Here is a 25,291-nt window from a genome sequence, read left to right as displayed (position 1 = left end):
ACAGGGTGCGTGGTTGGCACAGCTGAGCTCCCAGGGTGCCTAGAGCACAGTATCCATGGGCTCACACTCGGAGTGTGTCCATTGGCAAAGCCAGAGAGGTTGTGGAGAACCTGGGCACAGCCATATGCCTCGGGCCAGGCCTGAGCGCCAGGCCACAGAGAGCGTCGAATGCCTATGTACTAGTCAGGATGAGCTAGTTGTGCCACATAACAAACATCCCCCAAAGATCAGCACCTTAAAACAGGGTTTATCCCTCACTGGTGCTATGTGTCTGAGACTGGACAGCAGAAGGACTGCTCACTGCTGTCACTCAGGGATCTAGGCAGATGGAACAGTAGCTTTCTGGAGGCTTCCATGTCACAGAGAGAGACAGACAGACATATGGGCTCATGGCGCATCTTCCCTAAAGCAGCACTTGTCACTTGCACTCACTCGGTTTCACTGACACAGCAGGCCACACGGCCACCTGACTTTTTGGGGGGTAGGGATGTGCATGCTACCCTTGGCCGAGGAGAGGAAGGAATGTTTGGTGCTGGGCTGACATGGACCACACAGGACAAGGCGAGCTCTAGGAGCCTGAGGAGACATTGAGTAGAGGCGGCTGCGGTCTCGTTTTCTTTTTCTTTTTCTTTTTTTTTTTTTTTAAAGATTTTTTTATTGGGGAAGGGGAACAGGACTTTATTGGGGAACAGTGTGTACTTCCAGGCCTTTTTTTTTTCCCCCCAAGTCTAGTTGTTGTCCTTTCACTCTTAGTTGTGGAGGGTGCCATTCAGCTTCAAGTTGTTGTCCTTTCAGTCTTAGTTGTGAAGGGCGCAGCTCAGCTCCAGGTCCAGTTGCCGTTGCTCGTTGCAGGGGGGCACAGCCCACTATCCCTTGCGGGACTCGAACCAGCAACCTTGTGGTTGAGAGCCCACTGGCCCATGTGGGAATCGAATCGGCAGCCTTCGGAGTTAGGAGCACGGAGCTCCAATCACCTGAGCCACCGGGCCGGCCCTCGTTTTACTTTTCAACTGTTCATTGACTTTCATACGAAGAAGGGCATGAATCCCAAGTGAACAGCTGATGAATTGCTCCAAACCGAATGTGTGTACCCAGCACTCAAGTCAAGAGAAAGAGCATTGCAGTCTCCAAGGTCCCCTGTGCCCCCACCAGGTATCACCCGCCCAGGACCTGTGTGTGGCTTTTGAATTTCTTCCACGTGCATCTTCTTGCTCTCGGTGTGCTGTTTCTGAGACTCACACATGCTGTGTGCAGGGTTATTTTCCATTGCTGTGTAGTACTCCATTGTGTGCGTATACTGGCGTCTGGTCATCCCTCTACTGTTGACGAACATCTGGGTAGTTTACAGTTTGAGGATCTGATGAATAAACCTGCCACGAACACTCTGGAACACGTGGTTTGGTGCAGGTACATAGCATTCCCAAATGTCTGGAAGTGAAATTGTCATGGACCCGTGGTTTTAAGACGGTTTCCCTAGAGAGGAAGACCCCAAGGCCAGGAGAGGGGAGGGTGTCACAGGGTGGGCCAGGCCCTCATCCCCTTCAGCCTCAGAATCCAGAAATGTCCTCAGTGCGCTCTCATCTCCCATGGGACTTAGAAGATGAAAATCATATATTGTCAGTGCCCCCAAAGTCCCATAAAGTAAGGCCCAGGCACGTGGGGCTGCGAGTTCAGCTCCCAGCGGTAACATGTAGGCCTTACTGTATGAGTCATGCAGTGACATAGCACATTCTAGTACACAAGCAGGAATAGTTACATGCCTCATAATGCATACACCTCACACCTGCCAGGTGCGTGTGTGAGGAGCACCCCCAAGTCAGCCAACCACACCCCCTCGCCCATCTGACACAGGAGGCCGACCCCATCCAGAGAGTCAGCGCAGGGGACTCCGGGGTGGCTGGGGAGGTTAAGCCCATTCTGCTCCCTGCTCCTGGGCACGTTGGAGGGAGGATCTGGGGTCATTTGCTCACGGGGTGGTGAGACTTGCCCTGTTACTTCTCAGAGTGACATTTCTAAGTAGACAGGCCGAGAGAAGGTAGTTCTTTGTCCAACATGAAGCCAGGAGAACAGTGGGGTTTTAGGCTTCAGCCATTGGAAGACAGAAATGTTTGGAAGCTTCACCTGGAGCCTTCCCCAGGCCTCTGCGTGGCTAGTCCCTCACTCACGAGAGCTAAGCGGAAGAGGCCATGAGCCCTGCGGCCAGGCCAGTGGCTGTGAACGTGAGCCTCACTGCCAGGGAGTCCTGGCCTCCAGGCCTGGTCTGCCATGCGGACAGGTGACTTTCTCAGTGGGGCTGTCTCACAGGTGAACTCACACAGGTGCAGGTGAAGCCGCTGTGTGCGGCCAGCCCTGGTCCTGCAGAGACGCCTTTATTTGCTGGAGGCCAGAACAAGGCTCTGCTGAGATCCTTAGACCCATGTGGTCGGTACATGGCCCCACCCCCACCTGAGTCCGTGAGAGTTGGTCGGTTTGGATTCTTGTTTTAATAAAGATGTGGCATGGTTGTTCTTTTGGCTGGCCTCCCCCAGGCACAGGGTGGTCCCTGAGACCCCCACTCCTGGGGAAGTGAGCCAGGCGCCCATGGGGGGAATCTGGGAAAGCTAAGGAGGATGCTGACCAGCCATGAGAAGAAATGCATTTTTGTCACAGACACATGTGGGGCTCTTTATGTAAATTGTTTCAGTGTCTAACAGGAAGAAGAAAAATGAGGCTTTGATGTGAGCCGCAGCCTCTCAGCTGGGCGCGATGTCACTGGCCCGTCTGTGGCCCGCTTTTATTAAGGAGCTGTTAGCTCTTCTCAGGACAGAGACCCAGGGGGCTCTCGGGGCAGGAGGTGGCTCGGAGCTGTCTGCAGAAGGCCCAGCCGCAGCATGGGGTGTGGGACAGAGGGCACTGCTGATGGATCCCCAGAGCACTGTGCTAGGCTCTGGGGACTGGGGGTATGGGGAGCCCAGTGGGGTCTGCCGGGGGTCTGACAGGCACCCAAGTGGGCCCACTGGGGTGTGGTTCTAATCTAATCAGCACATTATAGCCACAGCATAGCAGGGAACCAGGGGAAAGGCTGCCTTCTCTGGGCAGGGTGGGGCGGGTGCAAAGGGGGTGATCCAGGCAGGGAACCACAGAGGTGTGGAGATAGCAACCTCTGGCATCGGGGGTTGAGGCCAGAAAGGGTGGCAGGGGCCAGCTTTGGGGGTGAGGGGTAAGGGAGGATGACTCTGGTCTTGGGGATGTCGGCTGTGGGGGTGTGGTGGGCTGTGAGCAGGAGAGGGAAGGGTGGTGCAGGTTTGAGGGAGGACCGAGGGAGGTGGGGATTAGTGTGGGCAGAGTGCTGTCCAGGGAGGAGGACAGCACTGCCAGTGGACACGAGCGCACACTGGACAGGCCTCCTAAGCAGCCGGGTTTACAGCCCCTCCCTGCCTGGGGGCCACACCGGCCAGAGCAGAGCGCTCAGACTTCCTGGGAGAGCCAGGCAGCGCTGTCCCAGGGACGGCCCCAGACCCCTAGGTCCTGAGAAACCTTCTGAACCCTCAACAATGAGGGAAGGGCGTTCCAGCCCAGCACGAGCCGGAAAGCAGTCTGCTGTGCTCTGGTTCTTAGGGAGCGAGTAAATCCCTGCTTGGTATCTATGGCAACTCTATTAACCAGAACTCAACTTCCGTTCCCCATTCATTCTAAAACCTTCAGAGCTGTTGGTCTTTTTAAAAATCTTATCTCAATGGAGAAAATACAGAAAATACCGAAGAATATAAAGAAGAAAACAGAAGTCAACTCTAGCCCCTCTGATGAGAAGACACCGAGTTAGCATTTCTGTGTGTTTCCACCCAGTTTGCTTAACAAAGTTGAGATCATGTTGGACATCTGTTGTTGCTCCTTCCTTCTTCGTTATGCATCGGATCATGAGCATTTGCCTGGGGGGCAGAAAAGCGTCCTTAGAAACAGGGCTGCTGGAGGCAGGCATTTGGGGGTCGTGTTATGTGACCTTGCAGGAGTTGTCACCCTCTCTGAGCCTCTGTTTCTGCATCTCTGCAGCAAGAAGTTGTGGGTGGTTTCTCAGGCCCGGTTCAGAGCCCACAGCAGGGGGTCTCAGTGTTTTACCTGCAGCAGCAGCCTTGTTGTTCCAGCCTGGCTTCCAGGGGAGAGCCTGGTAACGGTTGTGGTGAGGTGGGCACAGGGCCGGCACCGCCACCTGGTGTGCGGTTCAGTTGGGAGCCAGCCCTTGGGAGTCAGGGCAGCCTGGGCTCACTCCTGCCTCCAGCACTTTCCTACTGTGTGATCTTGGGCAAGTTACATCGCTTCTCTGAACCCCCATCTCATAAGCCATAGAATTGGGTATGAGACTTGATGTGTACAAAGCACTCAGTAAATAGAACTGTTGTTAGTCTTATGATTATTGTCACCTGTGACCTCCCGGGTGTGACTTGCGGACTGTATCATGATCTTCCCAGTATTCAGCAGAGAGCCTGGGAGCTAGGGAACACGGCAGGGTGTGGCAGCTGGTCTGGTGACCTTCTAGCTGGGGCTGGCTTTGTGCAACTTGTGCAGCCGCACAGGACCTGCACTCAGCAATGCCCTGAGCTTGGTCTAACTGCCCTGTCGCTGTCTTGAGATTAATACTTTTTGAGGAGGGGCCAGCATTTTCATGTCACACTGGGCCCCACAAATTATGAAGCTTGCTCTGCTTTTAACAATAGGATCCTGGCCACAGTCCATAGGACTGCCTGCCTTGGCACCCCACGTGTATCTGTGCTCAAGGGCTGTTTGTGAGGTACAGGCAGGGTCAGGACAGCCCCCGTTCAGGGGAGGACACTGCCCATAAGGTCGGGAGCTGTGCCTGGGGCCAAGCAGTGCTCTGACTGTCGCTCCAGGGGCTGCCAGTGTAGTGGTGAGGCCTGCCAAGGGCAGGAAGTCGTCTGGGTGCAATGCCAGCCGGGGTGGGCAGAACAGAGTGGGGGGCTGCCGAGCTGTGGTCAGACACACTGGGGCGACACAGGGCGACTCGGGTTGGAATCTGTTGAAACCAAGCCATGTGCTTGGGCCGCCAAGTGCATGGGAAGAGGAAACGGCAGCACGGGCATTGAGTCTGCTTTCCTTGGGAGGCAGGCCTGGATGTCCCCCAGCACCCATCCATGGGGTAGAGAGGAAGGGAGCCGGGACCAGGCCACATGGTGCCCAGAAGGCTCAGGGGATGGAGGAGGCCATAGCCACGGGCAGCGGTGGGGGCCGGAGCAGCAGCCACAGGACAGGTGTCCCTTGGGTCACCTGCATATACAGGGAAGGGGCGTCTAGGCTGCAGACTGAGAGGCCAGCAGGGCAGCTCAGCAGAGTGGAAGAGGGGACATTAAAGACGAGAAGGACTCCTGTGCTTTCATAACGTACACAGGTCTCCTGTGGAAGGAGCCAGGGTACTGGAGAGAGGGGGAGCCCGTGCCTCCCGAGAGGGGTGCTGGGCCCCAGAGTAGGAGTGGTGGAGGGTATCCCCAGAAAAAAGAGGGAGTTCAAGGCAAGGCCGTGCCTTTAAACAGTCTGTGTCGTCCTTTGTGGGTGACTGAGGCAGGAAGCCACAGAAGGAGACTGTATGGATCCAGAAGAAAGGGAAGAGTTGCATCTAGCTGAGGGAATCAGGAAAGGCCCTCAGAGGCCCCTGCTACCTTGGATTAGGACCTGCAGAGATGGGGAAGGACACCCCGGGAGGCACAGACAGGTCAGGAGATGGGAGAGCCCTGTGGGGAAGCGGAAGAGTGCCAGGGCAGCAGGCGCCAGCCATCAAGGTGCTGAGGCTGGAGAGGTCTGAGTACCATACTTACGATGGGAACTCAAGTAGATGGAAGTAATGGGGAGCCATTGAAGGCTTTATAGCAAGGGAGTGCCCTGAGCAGAGCTTGTGAGAAGCCACATGGGGCAGAAGCTGCGACTGGGAGACCCAGGTCGGAGGTAGTCATGGAATTCCCAGCAGGAGGTGAAGAGGCCAGATTCTGGGCTATAGCTATGAGGTTAGGAAGGAGAGGTCTGAATAGGAGACCTTGGGCGGAGAGGGGGGGCAAGGACTTGGGGGCCTCCTCACAGACAAGCCACAGGAGAACTGAGGCAGACGGCAGGTCTGTGGCGTGCAGGGGGCCTCCGGGCACTGTAGATGTGCTGGATCCAGGGATCTGGAGCTGCAGAGGGGGGTCTGGGTTGGGGGTGGCTGGGGCTCTGGGAGGTGGCTGGGGCTCTGGGAGGGAAGAGGTCAGCTGGGGAGAACAGCCAAAGGATGAGGCTGAGGAATAAATAACTCCGCTGGGGAGGGACATGGGCCAGAGGGCTTTGCTGGGCCCTCCAGGAGCCGGGTGTAGACCAGCGGGACAGGACCTGTGACAGAGGAGATGGGAAGACCGGGGAGTTGGTGTCAGGAGGGCCTGGCGACCGGAAGTCCCTACAGCCTGAGTGAGGCCTCCTGCCAAGGTCCGCATCTACCTGCTGGGGGAGGACAGCCTGTCCCCCAAAGGGTGATGGGGCTGCCTGGCCTCAAGGACAAAGGCAGGCAGGGGCAGGGGAAGGAGCTTGTGGCTGGGAGCTTAATGGCCCTGGAAAAAAAACATAAAACTGGAGAATTATGGGGAGACATAAACAGAGCTGTCAGGCATTAGCTGCGGGGAAACTGCTCAGCCTGGGGAAGAGATGCTGGTGGCTGAGCCGGGATCCTTGTGTGTGCATCAAAAAGACAGAAGTTATAAAAGGAGGGAGATTAAGAAGATGCTGCCTCCAAGCCTGGGCTCCCTGCGTGTGCTTTTCTCACGCCCCAGCTGAGGCCCTAGCCACATACTGACCCTGGGGCCGGGCCTGTGTGGCCTGACCAGTGCAGGGACAGGGACAGGGCCTGCCAGCTACGCAGGGCCCAGTGTGGGGGGTGCTTCAGCGCCCAGGCTGGTGCAGGGATGGAGGGAGGGAGGGGGCAGGCCCAAGGACGAAGGCAGCGCCAGCCCTGACAATTTATGGGCGCTCACACACCCTGCCGTCTTCATTTTCGCCGTCGCTGCTGATGTCATTAGCCAAGCACTAATGGCTTAAATCTCACCTTAAACCATCCCCACTGTCCTCAGCAGATGACAAACGCTCTGCGCTCGCTGGCTCTGCAAAGCTGCCGGGCGGATTCTGGCAGGCACATACCCCTCCGTTCTTGCGTGTCCTGGCCTCCACCGAGAGGGCCCCCAGGCCTGGGGACACTTACAGGTCATGGGAATTCCTGGGGGTCTCTGGGAGCCCCTAGTGGGGCAGGCTCAGCCAAAGGAGCTTCTGGAGGAGCTTTGGAGTATCTGGGATGACATGGTATGGGGACGTGGGCGCCCAGGGTCCAGCGCTCCCTCCCCGTGTGGGCTACACAGGGCTGTGCCCCTCTCAGTTTCCCAGCACAGGCATCAAGAAGCGCGGCCGCAGTGGGGACCCATGGGACCCAAGAAACTACCTGCCATGTTCCTAAAAGCCTCTGGGAAATCGTATTTTGCTCCGGCCAACAAAAATGGCAGTGCTTTGCTTGGGGATGGCATTCCATTCCACCCGTCCATCTAGCCATCCACTCCCTCATTCATGTGACAAACGTGGCCCACAAACCCCTCACTTGCTCTTGTCCATCAAAGGCCCCCATTAGCTCTTGGAGCCCCATGAGAGAGAACAAGTGGGTGATCTCTAAATGCAGTTTGTTTGGGAGACAGAATCTTTCCAGTGGTGGCTTTTAGGGTGGGAGGGGAGTGACCAAGGGGATCTGGGGATTGTGGGGGTGGCGTGGACCTGCTGGCCCATCTGGTCCATGAGGGTCGTGTTTGCCTGAAAGGGAGGGGGCAGGAACAAAGACAGAGCTGTGGCAGAACACAAGGTCAGGTTACTTGGGGGTTTCCCTGCTAATGTTTGCAGACATCCACGGCCACCGCTCATAGCCTTTGTTTCCCAGCGAGAGGCAAGTAGCCAGGGATCCGGCTGGGGTTTCTCCACCATCAAAGCCAGCCTGCAGGGGGCTGATGCTCAGAGCCACCCTTTCCCATGGGAATTTCACTCCTTTCCAAACTCCAGCGCCAGCCTTTCATCACTGTGCTAGAGCTGTGTCCCACCCACATCCAGACAACAGTGCCAGGGAGGCCTCAGCCAGGAGCCCACAGAGCGACAGTGAGACAGGCTGGCTTAGGTCTGTGGGTGGGGGACAGGAGGCTAGGGCTGGGGACCAGCAGAAGTAGTCTCTGAGCCACTGTGCTGTGTGGCCTCCGTGCCCTCACTGGGCCTCAGACATACACTCTGCCACCTAAGGGTGTTGACCCTGCCCGGCTCTAGCCCTCCAGGGGTGGTGAGCCAGACTTGGACCGGCTTTCCGTAACTGGAGGCTCCGGCGAGACAGGCCTGAAGGTAGTGGGAGAGGCAGCCCCCCACCCCCGCCCCAGGAGGGCGCTATTGCCTAGTGGCTAGAAGCATGGGCTCTGCAGAAACCTGCAGGGTCCTCCCCCCCCTTGGAATTGGCTGTTGAGTCCTGAGGTCCTCGCTTCCTGCCGTCTCTAGGCTCTCACCCGTCTCCAGCCCTCTGCCGCCACCTGGTCTGGCTCCCTTCACTGTTCTCGGAGAAACTGCCCCAGCCTCCTTCTCACTGGCCTCCTGGCCTCCGCTCACCAGCTTTACCAGTCCATTCTGCAGCCCTGCAGCCCTGGGGACTTTATAACCCCAGTGTCCCTCCCTCCCTTCTATGGCTCCCTGCTGCACGCAGCACGAAGGCTGCGGTCACTGGGGCCCCTCACACCCCGCGGGCTCCGCCCACTCGTTACCTCTCCCCCTCACGTTCCACTGGCGAGCCGCGTTTCTCTGTCACTCTCTCACTAACTCCTCCCCCTGTCTCAGGTCTCAGGGGAGGGCCTGCCTCTGGGAAGCCTCCTCCGACCCCATTCTCACTCAGCTATGATTTAGGGTCCTTCCCCACGCCCCAGGAGACTCTGACTTCTCCAGAGGCTGAGCCCACGGCTGTCCCCAGCTGCTCAGTCTGTAGCACTTGTGTGGCACACAGGAGACGCTTAGTGACTGTCTTGGATGGGTAGGTGGGTGCACGGATGTGAGGGTGGATGGCTGGGTGGGCGGTTATGCAGGAGGGTACAGGAGGAGGCCATGTGGTCTATGAGGGGTGTCCATAGGCACCAGGAAATGGAGTTGTGAGCCGTGGACAAGCCCTCAGTGGCCTCGATTTCCCTGTCTGTAAAATGGTCTGCCCAGTTCCTGTGGCTCAGGGGAAGCTGGAGTAAAGGCAGAGGCCCAGAAGCAGCAGGTCAGGTGCTCCAAAGACAGTGCATGGGACACAACAAATTGTCCCCGGAGTTCCTACAGCCCCCAAAGTTGCCATGTCTCCAGGGGGTATACCGATAACTGCAGTTCTTGCTTGTGCCCGGATCCTTGGGCTGAGGAGCAGACTTGGAGCCAAACAGTCCAAGTTCAAATCCAAATAGTACTGCTCACCAAGAAATTCCCTTTGCCTCCAGGCCTTAATTGTGCCGTCTGTAAAATGGGGATGCTCATGTGTTCCTTGCACAGTTACTCTGGGGATTAAAATGATAAGACAGGGAAGAAGGCACTTCTCTTGATGCCCAGCACACAGAGGGCACCCAGGAAACATGGGACTTGAAATCCCAATGCCTGAGCCAGCAATTGGTGCCCCAGTCCCTACCACGGGGTCACAACACAGTGCTCCCTCCCGGGCCTTCCTACCTTGGCCAAAACTGCCCCCGAAACTAAGTTTGAAGCTTCCAAATCCTAGGCCAGACCCCACAGCCATGAATTTAATATCAATATTAGGCCGCCGTTATTCCCTTCTTACAGTGCTTCTGCCCCTGTCAGCTGTGTGCTTCTGTTGCCTTATCTGCAGGATGAGTTACAATATGCAGACTGCATCTTAGAGCAGGGCCCTACACACGGAAATACTGTGAAGATTGGCTGTGAGGGCGATGATGACAGAGCACTTTCATGTCCATTTTCTCATTGGGTCTCTGGTCAACCCTGTGAGGCGGGTATTTATCACGATCCCCATTAATGAGTGAGAAAATGGAGGCCCTGAGAGGTGGAGTGACTCACCTGAGGTCACCCAGCGAGTCATCAGCAGGGCTCGGGTACTGGATGTTCTTTCCAAAGACCCATGAGGCTCTGGTCTGGAAAAAGCCAGCTGTGGAACAGGGTGGAACACAGGAGCCTTTCTGAGCCCTCTTGTCATGGGCCTGGGGCTTCGGGGGCCTCCAGCCAACTGGCCAAGCCTGTTCCGCCCAACTTGCCAACTAGGGAACACAGATGGCTGGACCCTGCTCTGGCCACTGCCCACCAGGCCTCTGTGCCAAGATAGCGCATCCGCTGACCCGGGCAGGAACCAGCTGTTCCTGGGGCCAGAGGCCAGAGCCAGGTTCCTGTCACTCCAAGGAGCCCTGCCTTGCTGGCCCCACCTCCACAGCCGGCTAGGACCAGGATCAGGGATTTTCCTGACCTTTCCCTCTTTTATAAAAAATGATCTAAATATTTACCTTTTGAAAATAATAGCTCACTTATTGGGACCTCCTGCCAGGCATTGCTCAGACGACTCTGGCCATTATCTCATTTAATTCTTATACCACCCTCTGAGGGACATACTAAACTCCTGTTTCACAGAGGAGGAAACTGAGGCATGGGCACTGGAGTCGCCTGCCCCGGCCCCACAGATTGAGGGTGTCCTAGGCCGAATTTGGTCCCAGATGTTCCTGGACGACTATCAGCCACGCCCTCACCGCCCAGAGTCCTAGGGCCTCATGGAAGGGCCTCTGCTTTTAAATGTTATAACGTGTTACCTTTGTGGGATGATTAAAGGAGAGCATATTGCCGGAGGAAATAGAGTGGAGAGAACAGTGCATGTAAAACCAAGAGTGGGCCCTGTGAGCACTAGGCCTATGGTTTATCGATGGCCCTGATGGCAGTGGTTGTCCATAGAGCTTCGGGCTTGAGCTAGTCCTGGCTTGTGTGTCCCCCAAGACTGTGCACCCAGACGTGAGGACACAGCCTATACGGGGACTCAGGTCTGGTGTCTCCCTAATGTGGAGCCTCAGTTTCCTCATTGTAAAATGGAGAGATGAGCCCTGTCCTGCCCTTTGCCCACTCCAGGATGCAGGTGGGCTGACTCGTTGGCGGCAGGGCCCGGTCCCATCCTACTGATGAGGAAACTGAGGTCACCCCTAGACTGAAACAGCTGTAACATGGCTGCACCAGATCAGAAGCTGAAACCAGGCTGTCTTCAACCATCTTACGTAGCCTGAGGGCAGATATTTATCCGTATAAGTTTTAAAATCTTTACTAGGTGTCATGTGCTCATCACGTAAAAAAAAAAAAATCAAATAAACCCTGCTTTCATGCCAATAGGGCATCTCTGCATACTTTCTGCACTGTGCCTCCCCCCCCACAAAGACTGCTGCACTGATACACGAAGCCCCTCCTCACTCTCTCTGCGGCTCCACTGTAAGGAGTTCCCCAAACGTAGTGCCCTCGTCCCTCAGATGGACACTTAGGGGCTCTCCAGTCTTTCGCTGCTGCACACGACATCACAGCTAATTGCCCTGCGCAGACCACTCTGAGCCTGGCTGGGAGCAGGACTGCCGGGTAGAGGGCAGCTGTAGTTTTTATTTGGGTCCATATTGACACACAGCTCTCCAAAGAGATTGTACCAGCTTACCCGCCCCCCCACACACACATCCCCAACTGGACCGGACACCTCTTTCCCCACGCCAGTGCCAGCCAGATAGATGCGGTGTGCCAAGAAAATCAAATGGGCTGTTTCCCCAAAGGAAATCCTCAAAGGCCGGACGTATTTGGGGGTCAGGCCAGAAAGACCCAGTGTCTGGCCCCTGAAGGGCCTGCACCCTAACCAGCAGTGACCTTGGCAGTGGGCTTCAGGTGTCTGAACTGTGTCCTCATCAAACGCGGCTGATAATGGTACCCACCCCATGGGGCTGCTGTGAGGATGAGGTTTGTAGATGCAAAGTGCTTACTAGGGCAGTGCCCGGGACGTAAGGCAGCGCGTGAGAACTTACTGCTATGTATTTAGTCTGGGTGAGCCTTGTACCCCAAGGACTACAGCCCCTAGGGTGGCGGCCCAGCCCCTGGGGTTGATGCTTGGGTCTCAGACTTGTACCTTTGGAACGGGTCAGGGAAGGAAAAAGGGGACAGGGAACCGTCAAGGGAAAGAGTGGGATCATCACATCCCGGCTTCCTGCTGTCCCGATGGGGACACTGAGGTCCAGGAGGCACGGATGTGAAGTGACTGCAAGCTTAGCAAAATGCAGCTGCCAGGAAGCAGTGCCAAAGACAGAGTCCGGGGGTTCCCAGCTCTGAGACAAAGGGCTCAGGGATGCCACGCCCACCTCCCGGACTCGGACCTACCTGGAGGATTGTGAAGGTTGTGGTCCTCAGGCGGGCAGCGTCGGCCTTACCTGGGGGCCCGTTAGATTGCAGAATCCCGGGCCTGACCACCACAGCAGGATCTGCATCTTACTAAGATGTGCACACTAGTGTGTGAGAAACACGGAGACTCCAGTGGAAAGATGACCCACTTGCCATGGGGGACGGGCCATCTGTCCGAGGACAGACCTGAACCCCTCAGTCCCAACAGTCCTCCCCTGCTCTGGGGGTGTCATTGCCCTCATAAAGCCCTTCCTGAAGACCTGCTCTTCCCAGACACACACAGCAGCTCCCTGGGAGACAGAAAAAAGTACGAGACCTGGTCCCTATCCCCCATGGACAGTTACCACCCTTCACTGAGCTCCCACCAGGTACCAACCACAGGATCTCATTCAGTCTCAGGATAACCCTGTCCTGTGGTGTTAATAAGAGCAGGTTTCAGCCGAGGACCATGAAGCTCAGAGCGGTTAAGTGAATTGCCCAAGGTCACACAGAAGACAGTATACAGAGCTAGGATTTGAACCCAGAGCTGTGTGGCATCAGGAGACGTTTACCATCAGGTGCAGTGGGGGTAGATGATGCCTCCCCTCACCCTAAAGCCACACAGCCAGACACCCCGGAGTCCTCAAAATTGGCTGGCCAGGCTGTTGTGAATCTGATCTCTCTCCAGAGCACCCCCCCCCCGCCATATCCCTCACCAACCCCCCGTCCCGCCCCGAAGAGGCCTGCCACTCCATGCCAGCATTGAAGAACTAGCCAGGAAAGGGTCTCCTATAACTTTCCAGAACAAGTCTGCTCTGGGGGCAAGCTGAGTTAGCTGCGTACAGCTGGGAGAGGCCCTCTCCCCCAGATGCTGGGGGACTGGGAGCCAGAGGGAGGGGGTTCTAGAAGTTCTGGTGCAGTTGGAGGTGGGCCTGGGAAGAGAGATTGGTCTTTAAAACCAGTGCATAGAATACTAGCCGCAAGTCTCCTATTCACCCGGGAAGAAAAACAACGCCGTTCTGGGCGGCGGGATGCTAGGCTTACACAGTTTGCCCTCTCGCCTCGTTTTTACTCGTAAGCACCTTCACATTTCGCTGCTGTGTGGAGGAGAGGAAAGTCAGCCAGCATGAGGCGGCGGCCGAAAACCAAGAGCAAATATTTTTCATCCTGAGAAAAGGCGCCCCAGGCTGCCTCCAGAGCAGTGGCTACTGGTTTGCTTTCCCCAAAGGTCAGTGCTTCTGGTCACTATCTAGGCTACGTGTCTGGGGGGCTGACCAGGATCCACCCCCACCCGGGAAAGCTGAGGACAGAGTACCATCCATACAAGCCATGCCCGGAAGTGAAAGCTCCCTTCCCCACAGAGGGGATGTGGGACAAGGTGGTCCCAGCTGTTCATAGACGGGACACCCCACTGAACGCAGTCTTGAGATGGAGACACCTTATCAAAATAGGAGCTGTTCGTCTGTGTTGGGGGTGCAGGATATATCCATCCAAAGCCTCTAGGCCCTAAATGGATTTGTAATTTATTCATCACAATAGCTACACACATTTGAAGAGTACTGGTACGTGGCTGTGTGAGATTTACATTTAGGCTACAGATGAAAAATGCCGGTATGGACTAGAGGCCTCACCACCATAACTGTGCAGCCCCAAGGGCCAACTCCTCATCTGGGGACCCTCAGTCGGGGGCCTGGCACCTTGGGCAACTGGATCTGCGAAAGGAAGCAGGTGGGAGAAGTGGGTGGTGGTGGGCAGTGTGACTCCTCTCTCTGGCTCCTTGCCCTTTTTTTCTCCGAAGAAAACCAGCTTTCTGATATTTCCAAAGGATCAAACCAGGGCCTCATTGTCATCTATCCTTGTGTTGCGCCATCAAGCCCCAGGGCACTTCCCTGATGCCCAGCTGCCAGAGAGCAAACAGCCTTGAGGTCCTAGCCACAGGGCCCAGGGCAGGGGGCCCCAGAATGGCTCAGTCTGAAATTCAGTTTCCACGTCTGTGAAATGAGAGGTGGTATCACCTCCTAGAAGGGCAGTTTGAGGGCTAGAAGTAAAATCTATCAAGACACCTGGGCCATAGAAGGGGACCAGACAGCATGCCATCCGGTGCCGCTGCTGCTGTTATACCTGCCTCAACAGTTGGAGGGTTACTGAGAACTTCCTAGATTCGAGGGGGGGGGTCCAGGCCCTGTCGCTAGCTGGCTGGGGGGCTGAAGCCCCTTGAGAACCCCTACTCAGCGGTGCCAGGCGGTGCATGTGCTCAGAGCACCCTCCCCCTTGGACCTGCCCTGCTCAGGGCAGGCTGGGCCCCCCAGCCCCAGGTGCTGGCCCAAGGGTGTCATCAGGCAAGCCCAGCTGCTGCTGTCCTCACATCTGTATTCCATACGCAGCTCCCCCACCCCCAGCCTGCCAGGCTTCTTACCTCTCTGGTAATCCAGGCTGCTCCCTCTGGGTGGGGGCCCAGCCCTCCCCCCCCCCTCCAGCTGAGCTGGGGAGAGAAATCCGGCTCAGGTTCCTAAACCGGCTATGTTCTTTCCTGCCACTAAGCTAGGCAGCTCCTCGCCGCTGGAATGCCCTTTTCCTTTCTTCTCAGCCCACACTTCCTCCACAGTTTTCCCGTTTTGCAGAGGCTGTCTTACCCCCACCTCATTCAGGAAGGAGGTGCTCAGGGGGACCTAGCCTGTGGGGCTCCAGGATAGGGCACAAAGCCGAGTCTGGAAAATGTCAAGTGACTGATCCAGTCACAGCCTGCAGGGGGTTTCTGGGCCCGGCCAGCTCCTCTGCTGCCCCCTCCTTTGGGGAGGACAGGCTGGGGTTTGGGTGGGTGGCCTTTTGGAGAGCAGGGTAATGGGAGTGGACTTGAACTTCCTGCTGCTTCATTCCCCATAGGAAGGGGGCGGGGTCTGAGCTGGGCCTGAAGGGGAAGGGGCTGAGAGGGAGGGGCGAAGGTGGGCCTAGGGGGGAAGGGCGGGGGAGAGAGGCCCCCCAGTGCGCCTGGGCCTGGGCACGGGCACGGGCACGGGCACGGGCGGGGTCTGCCTTGAAGTTGCTGGTGTGTAAGCCCGCTGCTGTTTAAATGCTGTGTTTGTTTGGATCAGCTTAGGGAGGAGACTGGAGGTGGGGGAGGCAGCGCCCCACTTGGCGCCGCCGCTGCCGGAGGGTCCGTGTGGTAGCAGCTATAGCTTCGTCGGTGACTGAAGGGTGGGCGTTGAAGAGAGAAGGCCGAAAACCAGAGGGGTGCTCGGCGCCCCGGGCCGGCCTCCCCCTGTTTGGGGAGGGAGAGCGGCAGCCGCCTCTCGCAGCCACTCTGCGAGCTGGGAGGGAGGCGAGGGGACGACAGCGCCGGGCTCCCCGCCCCCAACCCACCCGGTTCCAATATTTCGCAGAAAGGCACGCGGCTCCTAATCGGTCCTTTCCAGGCTGAGATTTAGCTGCGCGATGCCCGCGCAGGGGCGGGGGCCGCGGGCCGGGGGAGGCGCTCAGAGTCCGGAGCCGCCGAGCGAGGTGAGGAGCCCGCGGCCTCGGCTGGTGGAGCGGGCGGGCGGGCGCGCAAACCCGAGAGGCAGCTATGGAAAGGGGGGCAGGTTAAAAATAATCCTCTCCGTCTGGGAAGCTCGCGCGCGCTCTCTCGCCTCGTTCGGTGCCAGAGGACTCCAGGGGAGGTGGCGTTGGGGAGGGCAGAGCGGGATTCCCCCTCCTCCGCGGGGCGGGGTGCCTGCCTACGCGCCGCGGCGGCACGTGTGCGGGGCCGCGCGCCCGAGCCCCTTGCACCCGGCCAGGGGCGCCCCCTCCCCAGGACCCGGCGCAGCTGGCAGCAGCCGCCGCCCGCAGCCTCGCGCGGTTGGAGGGAAGCGCTCCATTATTTATTATTTACGAGCGTTAATAGGTTTGAGGCACGAGGGGTGGGGGCCAGGGCGCTAGGGGGACCGAGGCGCTGGGGGAAGGGGTGGAGAGGGAGGGGCTGCGGCGAGGACGAGTTCTCCTCCTGGTTTCTCCTCGCTTGGTGCTGGGGCGGTGCAGGGCGCCGGGAGGGAAGTGCGGGCCTTTGATTTTGCCTCTCTGCCTCTGTCATTTGCGTCCTCGCCCTCCCCGGGGCACGGAGAGGGGGCTGTGGACTGTACGCCTTGCACTGCGCGCCCCTCGCGGCCGCCGCCGCGTCCCCGACGCAGCCCGGGCCTCATTTATCATCATCTTTGGTCAAGTGGAGTGTGCAAGGAACAGCTGCTTCACTCGGCTGACTTCCGAGGGCGGCTACAGCGGGAATCAGGGAGATGAATGATGGGGGCTGGGGGGGCGAAGCCCTCCGGGGTCCCTGCGCAGGCAGGAGGGAGGCTGGGAGCGTCCAGCGGCGCCTCCGCCTCTTGGCGAATGCAGCGCCCCCTTCCTCTCCCGGCGCCTCCAATTACCGTGGATCGTGGACGGGGGGCGCCCCAGGAGGCAGCCAGGCGCGAACAGGCGCCCCTCGCCAGAGGAAGACGGGCGGGCGCGCTGCTAGTGGAGCCCGAGGTCGCGGTGACCTTGCTGGGGTCAGCGGGTTGGGCTGCGGAGGAGGCGGCGCGGCGTCTTTGGTGGCGCTTTCCGGATTGGAGCAGAGGCCGGGAAACAAGGAGGGGCGGACGGGGGTGTAAGGGGGTAACACAAATAGAAGGTGAAATTTTACCTGCCCCTGAGGGAGTCCTGCGGATTTTCTCCCGGCAGCAGCAGGCGCTCTGCCTTTGTCTTACACGGCTGAAACATCTGTTGCAGAGGGGTGGTGAGGCCACAAACAGCCCCCACACGCCCTGCGCGGCTCCCCATCCCCAGCTTGGCCCTAGCCGGGCTCCAGGACTCGCGGCGCCGTATTAACCCTGCTCGCGCCGGGCGCACGCCCGACAGCCCCGATGCAGCATACGCCTCGGTGTGGGGCTCCCTGCCCCCGGCCCCAGAATGAGCTCTCGCGGGGGCGCCCCATGGCCCGCCCCCACTTTCAAAGGTTCCGTGGTATCGATCGGGGGCGGGGGGCGGTCGCGGAAAGTGTTAATGGCCTAGTCGCAGACCCTAATTGTCAGACCTGGGCCCCGCTTCGTTTCAATTACCCTAAGTAGAGACTGAATGCGCAATTAACGAAGTCAGCTTGCCAACTGGAAAGACGTCCCGGCTTTCACATTGAACAGAATACTCCACCAGCTGACTTGGACTAAGCAATTTCCTCCTCTCTCCCTTTCTCTCTCTCCTTTCCAACCCCCTCCCTCTTTTTCTCTATCCTTAATAATAAAATTATACCAAGCAGTTTGCGGTGTGGCAGGCGGCCAGAAAAGCGTTTCTCTAAACGCCGCCGTCTCACAATTAGGCAGCAAGAGGATTTGACACGCAGTGGCGGCCTGACAGGCGGCTTCCTCCCCTAGGGGCTGCGGGGAAGGAGGGGATGCCAATTCCTCGGCTCCCCCAGTTGGAACCGGGCTGGAGGGGCTGTCGTGCTGCGCCTCCCAGGCTGTCAGGATGCTGCAAAGAGGGGGAGTCAAAGGCAGGGAAGCAGGGGGTGGTTCCCACCCATGCTGGGGAAGGGAGGACTTTCCCGGACTCCTCCTGGAAGCTGGGGTGTCCAGGAGGAGAACCTGCCTCCCCACCTTTTTGGCCCCAGCTCTGAGTTCATTTTCTGGTTGACAAACAGGCAGTTTGGGACACAGATACAGAGGGACCTCAGTCCTGCTGGACAGGTCACTGTCCCTCTCTAGGCTTCCATTAATCCCTCTGCTAAATGAGGGGGAGGTTTGACCTGGAATATGCTCTGGTGGGTCCTCTCCCTTCCTCAGATAGTTAAGTTCCCCTTCTTCCCTCCTCCTGTCACCATCTCTCCGCACTCCCACAGCTTCCTGGGTGTCACACCCGGGCAGTTGTCTGTCGCCTAAGGAGGGCAGAGGACATGTTGCTTTTTCCTCTATCTTCAGCACCCAGCTGTCCACCCCCACTCTCCACCCCCAGCAGACTGTAAGCTGAGCAGAAAATGGGCTTGACAAGCAAATGGACCAGGGCTTGGGAGGGGCTGTGACCCCAGGGATTGTGGAGGGCAGAGCATAAGCTTTGTCTTTCCTTCCGGATTGGCTATTGCACATGTCCTGGCCTCCAGGACTGTCATCATCAACCCTCTCTCTGGGTGGCATTCTTTGGGCTATGGTGAGGGTTAGGTAATGCACCCAACCTGGAGCTGAGCCCTCGCTCATCCTGTCTGTCCATCCATCCGGCAGTAAGCCAATATTTAATAGGCCCACTTGGGCCAATTTCTAGGCTTAGAGCTTAGGATCTAACATTCCTAGGACCTAACCTTCAGCAGGCTACATTCTGGTGCAGGAGGCACATGTAAAACTGCTCATTATACCATTAATTATGCAATTAGTGCTGTGATGAGTGCCACCAAGGATCTTTGCAGAGCCTCAGCCAGTGCCTCTGTGGGCCTCAGGCCTCCTGCCCCCAGCCTTTGCGGCTCCCCCACCTCGCTGCACCTCCTTTCCAAGGCTGCTGAGCTCCTGCCTCCCGGAACCTACCACGCTCACCCTTCTGCTCCACTCCACAACGCTGGTTTCAGGGCTTCTGCCAGAGGCCAGGGAAGGTTCTGGATGCCCTTCCTGCTCTCATTCCTTCTCATTGAACGCTTACCGAGTGCTACTGAGCACACACGAGTTGCCCACATTCCCTGCCCGCCTAGGCCCCTGCCTTTGCCCATGTGAAATTCTGTCTGTGTCGGTTACATCAGTGTGTGACACCTGGGAGTTTGTGATCAAATATAGCCCACAGATGGCTTCTCTTGAACTCTGGAATGTTAAACGTTTTACTTGGTTGATAACTTTTTTTAAAGAAGAGATTTTCCTTTTTATAAAGTCCTGATTTCTGGCTTTTTAAAGGGAAGAACCTCAAATTCTGGCACCCTGGGCCCTCATTCCCATAAGGCAGCAGTTTACCAGAGCTGAGTGGGTCTCCCCCCTCACTTTATTTGTGACGAGGATGCCCAGTTTGCCTCCATCCTCACCTGCCCACTTCACACATGTGCGTTGCCTGCCAGGCTGGAGGGAGGGTGTTCTTTGTCAGATGAATGAGGAGGAGTTGTGGCCACAAGACCCTGTCCCCATCCCAATGTGCTCTGCCACTACCCGGTTGCTTGTTCGGGAGATTTTCATAGGGGTAATAGGACATTCTACATATTATTCAATAATATTGTTACGGGAAATGGGGATATAGCTGTGAACAAAACAGGCAAAAATCTCTGCTTTCATGGAACTTGTGTTCTGAAGACGAGGACCGATAACGAAGCCAGCCAGCGAGCCATATGGCTTATTACAAGGAGAGAAGAAGCACTTTGGAGGAGGAAGGAAGGAGTGCCAGGGTGCCATTTCAAACACAGTCATCAGGGAAAGCTCCCACAGAAGGTGACAGGAGTCAAGGCTGTGAGAGGAGCCTGTAGCTATCTAAGGATGGTACCCAGCAGGAAACAGCAGGTATGCAAAGGCCCTGAGGCTCAGCGAGGTGGAAGAGCTTGCCCAAGACCACAAAGTCAGCAACCAGACAAGCCACAGGCCTGGTGCCTTGGTGCCTCCACTTCCAAAAGGAAGTCATGGTCCCTCTGGGCACATGGGGTGCCGAGGACAGGCTGGGGTGAGAGGTTGGGCCCTCCTCTGCCTCCTCTCAAGGCCAGCAGACACCTGCAGGGTCGGGAACTTCTAGGAGTGTGGTGGAGGGAGGAGACTGGAGCAGACTGGGAGCCTCCGTGTGGATCCCCTCAGACCCCCACGCCAGCCTCTGGGGCCGTCCCTGATCTTGCTGGCCTGGGGCTCTGAATGTGTGGGTTCTTAGCTGTCTGCATCCCAGCAGTTGGTCCCACCTCCCTTCTCATTTTAACAGAGATGGGGGAAGGGGGGAGGTCTTGTTGAATAAATGATCTAAAAACAATTGTTGTTCACAAGAGACTAGTAAGTCTGGGGCTGATAATAGGTGAGCTCTCCCCGACACCCCACCCCAGGAGGGTCCTCGAATGCCAACAACACAGCTGCTGCAGAATCCCTTCTTGTGACCCCCCCACCCCTCACAGCAAGGAGGAGCCAGACTGGCCATCTGCCCCTCCTCCCCAGACTGTGAGCCCTTTTGGCTTAAGTGGCCCAGGTTTACGGGCCTGTTGACCCCTGCCTCCCACAGAGGGTACTGGGGCAGTGGGCATAGGGTGGGGAGCAGGGCACAGCTTTAGAAGTCAGGGAGCTAAGTTGAGAACTCAGCTCTGCTGCCCTGTCTCTGAGCTGTGGGAACTCTGCAAGTTACTGACTCCTCCTGGGAACGGGGCTGTGGCTTCCTAACTGGGCAGGGAGCTTTGGGAACTAACTTGCACAGCAGGCGTGCCCAGAAGAACTAAGCTGGGTGGAGTGGGGTGTGGCCGAGTGGGTGGGGCAAGGCGGCTTCCTGGTGGGTTAGACCCTGAGGTAGGTCTCTGCTGCCTCTGCAGCTGGGTCCTTGGAGGAAGCAGCATTGGTGGGCTTTGAGGGAAGGCCTTCCAAACGTCCGGAGAATCCAGAAGCCTCTGCTTCCCATTCACGTATGCTCCGAAGAAGCCTGAGACCCCAGCCTTACCCGGGGTCCCTACCCTGGACATCTGGAGAGGGTGTTGGGGTGATCTTCCTGCTTTCTACCCTGCTCACCCCGATGCTTGCCCCTTAGTATTCAGGACCTCTAGCCCCCCGGCCCTCCCACCCAGCCTGCCTGCCCTGGCCCTACAGAGAGAGGACTGTTAGATCCCTGTGCAGTTTTCCCATGAGCATAAACGGGTGCTGGTGAATAAGGAGGGTGCATACCAAGTGTGTTCCACTGGGTGGGCTCAAGAAGCCATACTTTGGGGTGGGGACTGCCTTGTTCTCTGGTATTCCTTATGCCCCGAGATGGTCCCCCCTCTGCCCCAAGCAGGGCTCTCCCAGCTGGCTCAGGTCCCTGCTTCTTCACTGGCCCCTGGCCCAAGGATTCTACCTGTGGGCACTGGGCTGTTTGTCTCGTGGATTCCTTGGAAGCACCTCCCTTCCTCCATTCAAGCCAGGCCCTTAGGATTCAAAATAGACCCCACAGGCAGGACAGCAGTAAGTCTGGCTAATGATCTGTAGGTTTCGTGGAGGTCTCATATTTAGTAGTCATCGTCTCTCACAGGTGGGGAGGCCTGAGGTGGCTACACCCCCACCCCCAGCCTCCTGACTCAGGTGACTTTCCCTTTCCTGGTCCCAGACCTTGAGTGGGTTGGGTTTTTTAAAAATTTTCCCTGCAGCTACAAATCAGGAAACCGGGTCATAAAACAACCTTGGGTAAGTGGGTGGGATGGAACCAGCGGCCAGAGCAGCTGCAGGAGAGCAGGATGCTTCCTTCTCTCTCTCCCTCCGTCCCTCTCCCCCCTCTGGTCGTCTCCCTCTTTTCCTCTCTCTGCCTCTGTTTCTCTGTCTCCCCCTCTCCATCTCCCTAGCCCCCTACCTGTCTTCCACCACCAGCTGTGTCTCAGCAAAGACTTCCAGCCACAATCTCCAGGCCGGGCCCCAGCAGCACCCTTTGTGGGAGCTGCGGCAGCTACGGCTCGCAGTACACCCCTTTACTTCACCAGGGACTGACCCTGGGGACTGGAGAGGCTGTGGGCCCAGGGACCTCTCTGTGAGGCTGCCATGGTGACAGCAGGTGGCCAGTAACCAGCACTGCCCATGAGTGGCCCTCCCTAAGGTGGGTCAGACTCCCTGAGTAAAAGGGGGGGCCTGACCTGGCGTCAGGGTACCTGGGAAATGGGAGCTGCCAGCACTCCCATTGCCTCCTCAAAGTACCTTTTTGCTGTTTGTCATGCCCCAAGATGTTCCCTCTAAAACGGGGATTCTTGGTGTGGGGTCCTGGTGAGCGGTGGTCTACCTTAGTCTGGTCACTGCCCCTGCTGTAGTTGTCCAGTGAAAGGAGCTTTCCTGGCGGGGGGAGCTCGTACGCAGTGCTCTTGCCTCGCTCAATTTCACCCTTTTCTGTAAAAGGGCAGAACAGTCAGCGTTCACTGAGCACACCTGTGCAGCGTAGGTACTTAGAGCCATGGGGCCCCCTTTTGCTCCATAGCACCTCTGAGGGGAAGGGAGAGGGCTGAGGCGTTCCTTCGCCTGAAAGAATTGCTGCCCCCAGGTTCACCTGCTGGCCTTGCATTGCGGTGGGGGTTGGGTCTTCTTCATGCCTCCATTCTACTTCCCGTGCAATGCATGGCTGTGTAAATGTCTGGGGGAGCAGAGACCCTTAGCTGTGCGAGGGGAAGGCCTGGGGCCTTGGGTGCACGGCCTGGGGCCCTGAACCAGCTCCAGGGCATGTCTCTCTCCCTGAGCCTGGCCTGGGAGGACCAACTTCTAGGAATTGTCCAAGGAGTGCTAATGCATCTAGTGCTTAGAGGACACTCAGGAGTCGCTTCCTCCCTCCGTCCCGCCCTCCCTCCGTCCCACTTGGGCAAGAACTTGAGGTAAGGCCTTGACCAAGTATCTGGGAGAGGCAGGTGGGGAAGCAGGGATGGCGAGGCTGGGCTGGGTCAGAGGAGCCCCGGGGGGCTGTTAGGGGGTGCCCTCCCCTGACCCCACCCCTCTCCCTCCAGCTGAACCCACAGAGGCCAAGCTCTCAGTTTGCCCCTCCTCCCCTCCCAAGTTCAAAGGTCACCATTTTTCTGCCAAGGGTGCCTTTCTGCCCCCGCACTGTTGATGCTGCCCACCCCACCCCCTCTGCCTGCCCCTTTCCCCCTCCTTGTCCTTTGCTAGTGTTCTTGAAAAGTAATCATAATAATTAATAACAACAGAGCCCTTCGCAGGCCTGAGGCAGCTCTTAAAGACGCAGAGCCCCATTTTCTCCTGGCAGAGCTTGGTGGGACCTCCTGGGCTCTGAGAGGCGTCTCTGAGGCCATGCCTTTGTTTCCGCATCCCTCGCCTCCTCCCTTCGCCTGGGGTTGGAGGGTGGTGTTGGGGTGAGCATTTTTGCCTGCATTCTCCATCAGGTGCTGGGCTTTTCGTATTCTAATTGAACTGTCTTTTCTTAGAGATAGATGCTTTCACCACATCCAGCTGCTCATGTGTATTGGGAAACCCGCCTGCAATACAGCTCGGCTAAATTAAAAGACGCAGCAGCTGGACTGATTAAAGGGGGGGGCGGACACTGGTCATAGCACTTTCTCGTTTTAAATAATGTTTCTGGGTAATGCGTTTTGGAGAATGTGAAAAAAATAAAAGCTGTAGAAATGTTAATGATATCCACAGGACACTCAGCAGGAAATGAGAGCGATCTGGGACTAATAAAAGCCGAAATGTAATTTGTGCAGATATATGAGGCAAGCGCAGCCTTCAGATCGGGCCTGGGTTTGCGCATTCCAGGCTCATAAACACAACACTGGGGGTGGAGGGTAGAGCACAGGGGTGGCCTCTGCCTGCCTGGGGTAGAATGGGGCCACCCGCCAGGGCAGACCTGTAGTGGTCTGGCCGGCACCCTTCCTTGTGCCTTCTCTGTGGAGGTTGGGTCAGGAGACGCAGAGCTGTCAACCTGGCTGGGGGCCCAGAGCTGTCTCCAGCTCCTCTGGGCTGGCGTGTAGCAGCAGGCACCTCCTGTAACGTTTGATCCAAGCTGCCAGGGATGGGATTGAAGTGGGTCAGAAGGGCGGGCAATTTTCTCCTTGTTGGGGATGCCTGAGATAAACCCAAGGAGAGGTGGGAGGGAAGGCCGTGGTCGGCATGGAGCCTGCTTGCTTTGACGGGGGCCCATGGGCAGCAGGTGGCCTTGTGGGATGTTGGTCCCTGCTCTGCAGCCATGGCACCTCCATCCCTGAGTCAGGGCCAGGATGGTGGGCTCCTGGGGGCTGTCTGGCTGCCCTGGGCCCACCCTGCTCAGCTAGCTGGAGCCCCTCCTCTTTCCCCCTCCCTGGTCAGCCTTCAACACTGAGGAAGGTATCTAGGTGGGAATCGGGTGAAGAAGAGGGGTGAGTTGGACCTCTTGGGGGCAGCCCCTCCCCTCCCCCTCTCCACATCATCCTGTCTCTCTCCCCTTCTCACATCTGCATGCCTCTCTCTCTTCCCTGTGCCTCCTTATAACCCTGGAATCTTGTAGGCAAACCACCCCTTCCTCCCACCATTGGGAATGGGAACTGGGAAATCCCTGTTCCCTGGGATTCCTGAGGGGGCCTGAGACCGGCAGGCTAAGGAGCCACCTTCTTCCAACCCCAGCTGGTGTACTTGTGGGTAAATCCTGAGCCCCCTTGATCTCCCCAGCCTGGAGCGTACTTTGCTCCTCCTCCTCTCCATGGAGGATCTTCTGGGGTGACTGTGCCCCCAGTCAGTTGAGAGAACCTATAGCCTGGACTTGAACGGCCTGCCTGTTTTGTGAGTCCACACTCCCCACCTCTTGGTCATGTCCTGACCCAGGACCCTGCTTTGGGGTAGGTTAGACCCTGTCGGAGCCCCAGCCCCTAAAATCATAAACAGATGGGCTCTGAGCCTGATGTGCCCTGGTCCTGACCCTGCAGAGGCCAAAGGGGCCAGCCAGGCGGCCTGGGCTGCTGCACACAGGAGGGGCCTGCAGCTCTGTCCCCCATTACCACACGCTCCCTCACTGTGGCCACGTAATCTGTTTGCGCATCTAGGATATCAAAAACAGGAGGCAGGTGCCACCGTCCTGCGTTCCGGGGAGTCAGAGAAGGGATGTTTTATGTCTCCAGTGGTTCAGAGGCCCCTAATCAGACGTCTGCTAGAAGGAACGGAGAGATTCCAGATGGCACCGCAGTGATAGAGGAGGTGTGTGTGTGTCTGCGTGCGCTGCAGGCCCTGGGACAGGGGCAAAGCTTCCTGTTTCCCCTAGTTGTTCCCCGCCGGGTCACGCTTGAACACTATCTAGCGGGGACTAGATTACAGGATCCAGTGGCCCCAGG

The 25,291-nt window shown here is 57.5% G+C and overlaps 1 protein-coding gene across 3 annotated transcripts in view; it reads left to right on the top strand.

The window, feature by feature from the left end:
- RAI1 (retinoic acid induced 1) overlaps positions 1–25,291 on the top strand; it is a 119,282-nt gene that overhangs the window by 75,823 nt on the left and 18,168 nt on the right. Inside the window, exon 3 of one of the 3 annotated variants that reach the window (XM_033090322.1) lies at positions 25,007–25,157. The exons of 1 other annotated variant lie outside the window; for it this stretch is intronic. The gene's annotated coding sequence lies outside the window, so the exon portion shown is untranslated. Of the gene's footprint in view, positions 1–15,600; positions 15,889–25,006; positions 25,158–25,291 lie in introns of those variants that run through there. One more of the 3 variants, XM_033090323.1, reaches the window with a different exon arrangement.

This window comes from Rhinolophus ferrumequinum, chromosome 21 (assembly GCF_004115265.2).
Source record: "Rhinolophus ferrumequinum isolate MPI-CBG mRhiFer1 chromosome 21, mRhiFer1_v1.p, whole genome shotgun sequence".
NCBI lineage: Eukaryota > Metazoa > Chordata > Mammalia > Chiroptera > Rhinolophidae > Rhinolophus > Rhinolophus ferrumequinum.
This window is presented reverse-complemented; position numbering and strand designations above follow the sequence as displayed.